This window comes from Tripterygium wilfordii, chromosome 5 (assembly GCF_013401445.1).
Source record: "Tripterygium wilfordii isolate XIE 37 chromosome 5, ASM1340144v1, whole genome shotgun sequence".
In the NCBI taxonomy this organism is placed as follows: domain Eukaryota; kingdom Viridiplantae; phylum Streptophyta; class Magnoliopsida; order Celastrales; family Celastraceae; genus Tripterygium; species Tripterygium wilfordii.
In genome coordinates, this window is record NC_052236.1 from 12,861,530 (window position 1) to 12,869,838 (window position 8,309).

Genomic DNA, 8,309 nt, shown 5'->3' on the forward strand with positions numbered 1-8,309 from the left:
TAAATCCCTCATCGTCTAGCATTTGATTTAGGGTTTTCCAACCGAGTTGTTTATAAGTGAAGCCCAACTCCTTTCACATTCTAGGCAAGTTTTTCTTAGCCTAAGTATCAATGACGATGGCCCATAAAGAACAAACACATGCAGGATCGTGGCCCAGTGTGGATAATAACTATCTTGAATGTGTTTGGACTATAAATTTCAATAGAAATGGAGAAAAATCAAAGCTTACACCGTGTAAACGTAAGAATACACTTAATTGCATTACCTAAAATTCAAGTAATTTTTTTTTATAATAACTATTTCCATTTCTTCCTCCAAGAAGGACGTTTAGTTTTCTTTTTGGATGAAGGGAAGAGTACTCCTCATTTTAGATACTTTTGTGGGAGTGTATGTGTTGAATAAGTGATGGGATTTCCTGGGGCAGTTCTTGGAAATTTTTTGATGAGGACTATTTGCACCCCAGAGATGACTAAGTACGTCCCAAAAATCACAAAAAACCCTCAATCTAATAACACTCCAAGTGACCCTACCACGTATCATTCCCTCCATCCCGTTTTCTCCGTCTTCACTTCACTCTCCATCTCCTTACAAAAGCAAACCCATCACTCATGTGGAGGACGAAGAGTTCGATGGTGTCTTCGACGGAGGCTTCACCGAAGTAATGGGGACATCGGACGAAGATGACATGGACGGTTCTCATCAACTTCAGACCCAGCTGAACCAATCTCAATCATCAAGTAAAACACGTATCTTCACCCTTCTGGACTTCATTATGCAAACACTTATCTTCTTCCTTCAGTCATAAAGGCATGCTCTTTTCATCAGCCCCATGAATTCGGTCTCCAACTTCATGGCCTAGTCCTCAAAACTGGATCTGATGCAGATCCTTTTGTTTCCAATTCTCTCATCACCATGTACACTAAATCTTCACTAACTAACTCGGCACACAAGGTGTTTGATACAATGCCTCAGAGAGACACCATCTCGTGGAATTCCATCATAAACTGCTATACTAAAAAATGGGTGTCTTTTAAAAGCAGTGAAAATGATGAAGGAGATGTATTTGTGTGGTTTTCTGCCAAAACCGGAGTTGCTGGCTAACTTCTTGTCTCTCTATTCTGGATATACTGTTCATCATGGGGTGTAGATTGAAAATTTTGCAAAAAACTGAAATTGGGGTGTACTTAGAAATGTTATGTTTTAGGCTGAAATTTATTTAGAATGGGATGAGTTTAGTTAAGTATGGGGTGCAAATAGTTCTCATCAATTTTTTTGAGTAATTATATGTTTTTCGTTAAAAAAAATGCGAATGCAAAATGAAATATTGTACTATAAAATTCATATCCATAAAATATTGAGGTTAAATATAATTTTTTCTTCCCTCAATCATATACGTGATTTCATTTTTACGATAAACAGTAAAAGAAGAGTTAGATCTATCAAAAATTGAGGGTTTCACACCCCACAGAATGTCATTCACCAAATCAATACAAGAATTGCAATTTGACTTGTTGAACATAGCTAACAAAGTCAGAAACATAGGAAGGAGAATACGGAGTCAGGTGGAGGAACACCACGAGAGTGATGAACAAAGCATCGCTAAAGATCCACACACTGAAACTATAACGTGAGGAGCTCTATGATGCGATGATCTATGGGTGCAAGGAGAGATTCGGCGAATCTACGATGAACATAGAAAATGGGACGAAGGTGGGGAAGAATTCAAGGATTATGATTTTTTGTTCTCGTATAAATACTTGCTCCTAGTTGTATTATTATATATATTTCACCTCTACAAAATAAGTCAATCTGGACGTCATATAAGTTTTTTTCCAACATAGGTATTTTTTGAAGGGACGAACGATAATTTTTTTTTCATAATTTGAGATAGTAAATTGAGAAACAAAAAGTTCAAGGACGAAACTAACATGGGTATAGTTGAGGGAGAAAACCTTATATTTTATATATAATTTTGTTTTGAGTAAGGTGCTCTGTATTGGAAGTTTAGAAGGACAGGAGTCCATGTGTATCATATTGTTTGGAGTAAGGAATAAAAATTCATATAGTATAAAATTATTATTTAATGAAATTATCAAGGGTTTGGTGATTTTTAAAAAACGCAGGATAATATAATCATCAATTTATATCTATACCTATATATAAAATAGAGGCTCTAACGATCATTGTTATTATTTCGACACCTGGATTGTTATTCTTTTTAGTTTGTGTCGACGTGGACTCCTCCCTCCTCCTTATCTCTAATTCAAGCTCTTAGGGCGTCTCTTAGGTAATTGCCCAAAAAAATGGAAACAAGCAAAAAACAAAAAAAAAACGAAAAACAAAAGCAGATGCAAAGAATCGTCGTAAATGCAGAAGACAAGAGATTGGAAAGAGCGGTACTTCCCACACTACAGTTATCACACACTACTCAGTCCATTAATTTGCTTTCTGGTAAGGATTATTGAGTTTCTCCCCACACTACAGTTATCACTACTTCAATCAAATCGCAGATCAAGCGGTGATTCTCGGATAGCCTCTCTGTTTATACATTACCGAACGCATACGACGGGTTTCTTGGGCGAAATACAACTAACCTAATAATTAATTTATTTGGAGATGGGAGGAATTATCTTCTTCACACAAGGGTTCGAAATTGCAGGACCGAAAGTGTTACTTTCCATCTGCCCAGGTTCGTGTTCGAATCGTTTCCCTTCTCCTTCTGCGTGTTAGATCTACAGATATTTGTTTAATCTGTGAGATTAACCTCAAGTGAACCAGTGAGAGAGTAATTCATATGCATTAAATAGAAGATTCATTACTCCGAAATTCATCCGTCAGGTTTATTGTTCGTTTCCTTTTGTCATACTTTTCAAATGGGACGCATTTGAAAGTTCAAGAATAATAATAAGACCGAGTAAGAGGTTATCTATAATGTATTAGCTGCTGAGGTTGTCTATTATGTATTAGCTGTTGCTTTTAGGGATGGCAAAAAAAACTGATCCGAGCACTATCCATAGGATAGCCGATCCATTTAAAACCCGAAAACCGATCCTATAGGGTTTGGAAACGGTTTTAGTTTTGATTTTCAAACCCGTTATAATTTAGGGTCGGGTTTGGTTTTTTATGTCGGATTTAGGGTACCCGAACCGTTTAATTAAAAAAGTAAATTATAGTAATAACATTATAAATCATCTTTATAAAAGTATATTATTAGGATTCTAAATTTTAACATGATCAAGTATATTAAATAAAATAATATAATAGAATTATATATTATACATTCAAACTATAATAACATGACAAGTCATATTATTTTTTAAGAAATTGAATTATACATTTATAGAAAAGTTAAAAAAATTAAAAAGTTAAATGGTAAACGGGTACCCGATGGTAGAAGGTTATGGACTGGTTTCGGTTTTCGTTTTGGAAATTTAGATGGTTTTTTAAACGGTTTTGGAAAGGTTTTGGTATTAGGTACCTTAAATGGAAATGATTTTGGTATTCACTAATTGGAAGGGTACCCGACCCGTTATCATCCCTAGTTGCTTTTGCTTCTACTAGTGCTTTATTGCAATAACCTCAGAGAGAGAAACACACGTACACAGTCAGTCACTATTTTTCAAACTACGATTATTTTTCAAACTACGCTATTAGTTTGTGTCGACGTGGACTCCTCCCTCCTCCTTATCTCTAATTCAAGCTCTTAGGGAGTCTCTTAGCTAATTGCCCAAAAAAACGGAAACAAGCAAAAAAACAAAAAAAACAAAAAACAAAAGCAGATGCAAAGAATCGTCGTAAATGCAGAAGACGAGAGATTGGAAAGAGCGGTACTTCCCACACTACAGTTATCACACACTACTCAGTCCCTTAATTTTCTTTCTGGTAAGGATTATTGAGTTTCTCCCCACACTACAGTTATCACTAAGTCAATCAAATCGCAGATCAAGCGGTGATTCTAGGATAGCCTCTCTGTTTATACATTACCGAACGCATACGACGGGTTTCTTGGGCGAAATACAACTAACCTAATAATTAATTTATTTGGAGATGGGAGGAATTATCTTCTTCAGACAAGGGTTCGAAATTGCAGGACCGAAAGTGTTGTTTTCCATCTGCCCATGTTCGTGTTTGAATCGTTTCCCTTCTCCTTCTGCGTGTTAGATCTACAGATATTTGTTTAATCTGTGAGATTAACCTCAAGAGTTAGTATGTATTTTGGTCCTCTTCTTCGCTTCTTTCGGAAGTTCCAGGATGTAGCGTACAACGCTGTGTGCGCCTGATCCCAGGGTTGTCTTTTCGATGAATATGCGTTTCGCTTTGGTGCTCATCTCTTTGTTGGCCTACAGTATGTATGAAAAGCTGATTTGTTAAACTCTCATGGTAGCGAATGCTGTGAGGGATACTGATTTTCCTATACCTACGTGTAACTCTCATGGTAGCGAAGGCTGTGAGGGATACTGATTTTTTTGTTCTTTTTGTTACATGTAGCTTACCTGTTCGATTAAAAGTTTTCCTTCATTGGTGTCATTTTTAAAAGGAGGACAAATTTCATTGACAGGAAGAGCTGAAAAAGGAGGACAAGGATGTGGATATCCTCCAAGGAAAACACAAGGATTAATTGGATCTCATTTGCCAAATTATGATGGTATGGATATTGTTTTTTTTTTTTGCATGCCATATAATTGCAAAATCTTCAAAAGATTATCGTGCTACCATATTTCATAGTATTATCTGGCGGATTGATATGCTGTGCATGGAAAGCTTTTTTTACCTTTGAAGTTGAATTGCAGATGTGTTGTGGAACACTTTATTATGATATTCCGTGACCAACATGGTCACTTGCTATTAACCAACATAGCTGCGCCCAGGAACCAATTTTGGGATAATAGCCCTCAGCCTGACCATATTTTGTTGAAAACAATCCTCTAGGGTCATGCTAGCATTGAGTTTGTGGCTCTTTTAAAAGGTTCTGATATACTTGGCTAATTGATTATATAGGTTCAAGAGAGGTTCGAGGTGGATATAAAGGAGTTTCTTGAGCAAATTGATACCTCTTCATACAGTAAGTAACCAATCTTGGTCTGCCAAGATGGTTATTTGTTTTTTGCCTCTGTCGTGTTTCCTGTGTTTGAATGTGAATGCGTTCAATTTTTGCAAACTTGCCTTTGTTTCCGGGATGTTGCGTCATGAAATGTATGGGCCTTTTAATTAGATGGCTCAATTGACTAAATATTGTGCCGGTGACTTTCTTCTCTTTCGGTTCAATTGTGTTTGGCTTGATGAAAATTTTTACACTTGGATATCATTTCGGTTCAGAGATGATTGAGGATCTGCAACATGTACACTCGCATGTGGTGTTTTGGATTTTAGTATATGATATTATTGAATGATTAAGCTTATTTCTCCATGTTCATTCTTTTGCCATAAATTGTCATGAAGTTCTTTTTTTTTTATTATGCAGTACAAGAAATTTTTTCGACATTGTTTACATATATAATAAAGGGTACAAAATGACTTTGAGATGAGTGTCTTTCACCATGCTAACAATATTCAATTCCAAAATTTAATTTGTACCATCTATTATAAATTGACTCTGTGTTTTGAGTTCCTTGGTGAAGTATCAAACAAACTGTTCCATGTTGTTAGCAGAGAGATTTATGTGTTACCCGATTTTGATTGTGTTCAGTTGATATTATATTGTAATTTACTTACCGTTTTGTGAAAAAAAATTGGTATAGCTCATAGAGAAAGCACTTGAAGAATGTGGAGATGACTTGGATTCGGCAATTAGAAGTTTGACTGAACTTTGTTTGGGATCTGCTGATAGAAATTTGGGTACCGTGGCTGGCAGACCTGAAATATCTATGGAGGCAAATGCTCAACTTCAAGCATAAGGTATGCCGTATTCAAATAGAATTTCTTGAATTTACAAGCTTGGTGGTTTACATAGGTGGATTACATGTAATTGTTGTATGACTTGAAGCATTTTTTTATGGTTGGAATTTTATCATGTCGATTCTCAGAATTAATTGACAAAGCTTCAAAACTGGTATAGGAAATTGGTAGGCATGTCAAAGTCTGAAAATGTTGCCACGATTCATTGGGTTATTCTGTTTAGTTGTAATTCAGTTAACTTCCTTGAGTATGTTCCAATAGGTTGCAACTGACAAACACATTATGGCATTGCTCTTCCTAAATATCATTGGAGTTATAGCCATTATTATTGTGATGGTATGTTGTTCACATACTTTTTCATATTTTTCATTACTTGCAGACTTTTAATGATTTTGTTATGTCATCTATTGTCAGTAGATGGAATCAAACTTATATGATTCTTTTTTTTATGAGCAACTTATATGATTCTTATCTATATAAATAGAGCTTTAGATGTATATGTTTTATTTTGTTAAGTAATAATAATTTTTTTTTTGGAAAAAAAATGTGAATATGCTTATCCAATTGATTGCCTGCAATAGTGTAGAGGATTTGGGGGCTCCGCAATTCCCTAGAGTCTACAATTCATATCCAATGGTGAAAAAAAAATCATACAAATTTTAAAAATGAAAAAATAAAAATGTGATGTGATGTGGCACATCTCTCAATCCATTGAATTTCAATTGTAGACTCTATAATTTGAAACTAATTGCGGAGCCTTCTAATCCAATAGTATATGATGTTACAAAAACTATGTTTGGAAAGTGGACCGCCAGTTTTCATGATGTATACTTATTTGTAATGTTTGTGCCATTGCGACAGAAATTTCTATACTCATACGAACCCAATTTGATGATATTGTCTGACTTCATCCAGAGTTACTATGGACGATTGTGACCTAGGTAATCATTTTGATCTCAAAAGTATTCTTAGGTAACTTTGTTATCCTTTGTAAGGGGAGGTTCAAAGGAATTCCAGATATCATAGATTTTCCTCCAACCAAGGGTCCAAAAGCATGGACAAGAATGAAGACGGTAGAATCATCTTAGACGAAATGTTATTCAAAGCTCAAACTGATGTTGTGGGGTTCAACCTTCATATTAAATAAAAAGTATTATTGTATGATGATTGTTGCTTTCCCACAATGTTAATCTACCCAGCTCAAATTTTGCAATAAAAATTTGGATGATTGGTTTTCCAATTAAATTTTATTATGTCTGTTCTACGTGGTACCACATAGTTATGTCTCAAATATTTGGATATCTGGCTTTGAAGGTTGGATAATGTCTCAAAATATCAAAATGTTTCGGATAACATCCACAATGAAAAAAAAAATTAAGGGTGGAGCGGCAATGATAAGAAGTATTCATAACCTAACATATTAATACCGATTTTTAGGGCTAAAACGAGGACATTGGGTTTGGAGAAACAAATCCGTGAGGATTTTGGTATTAAAAATTTGCCTTGACTAAAAGATATGCATTAAAAATTCTAAATAACATGTATAAAAAATTAGTTTATTATTCAAAATCATATGCATTACAATAAAAAAAATCCATATCAAATTTGATGAGCAATGCAAATTCTTTGAGATTATGAAAATTAATAGTTGTAAATTAATTTGAATTGGTATGATTTTATATCCCACAAATAATTATTAAAAATAAAATCAAATTGAAAAAAATAAATATAAAATCTAACATCTAAAAATTTAACAAATAAAACTTGAGAAAAAAAAATCAAACCCGTGCATCGCGCGGGATCACGACTAGTATATATATAAAATGGAAACCTCAAGGATGCTTCCCCATGAATTGAGAGTGATAAAAAGCTTCCTCTTAATTATGAGAAAATCATGAATGTTAATAATAAAGACCCATAAAAAATTAAATAAACATAATATTAAAGATGTTACAAAATTAAATAAACATAATATTAAAGATGTTAATTACGGAAAAATCAATGCTATTTCAATGATAACCAATAAATGTGCATAAATACTATTAGGAACAATCAAAAGTGATAAAAGAGGTAAAATAATGAAAAGTAATTGCTAAGCATCAATTAAATGTGCATAAATACTATTAGGAACAATAAAAAATGTTAAAAAAAGGTAAAATAATGAAAAGTAACGGCTAAGCAATTGAACAATCATAATCATATAATTAAGATAAGTGTATTACAAAATACTGAAGTGCTTTAGAAGTTGTCACATCTACTTCTGTATGGCTCAAACTCTTACCACATGTAATAAAATAAAATAAAATTGAAGATGTGTTAAGAAACGCTTTCATCAATTATCTCAATTTTCTACAATTCAAGCTCTGTTGTTCATCATGATAATAAAATATCGAAAAATTATCAAAAATCTTTAT

The 8,309-nt window shown here is 33.9% G+C and overlaps 1 long non-coding RNA gene across 1 annotated transcript; it reads left to right on the forward strand.

Annotated features, from left to right (window-relative positions):
• Positions 1–2,358: 2,358 nt before the first annotated feature.
• LOC119998139 lies at positions 2,359–6,231 on the forward strand. The gene is made up of 4 exons (XR_005468200.1): positions 2,359–2,451; positions 4,999–5,062; positions 5,739–5,895; positions 6,157–6,231. It is a non-coding gene; the product is annotated as an uncharacterized LOC119998139 (long non-coding RNA).
• The last annotated feature ends 2,078 nt before the right edge of the window (positions 6,232–8,309 follow it).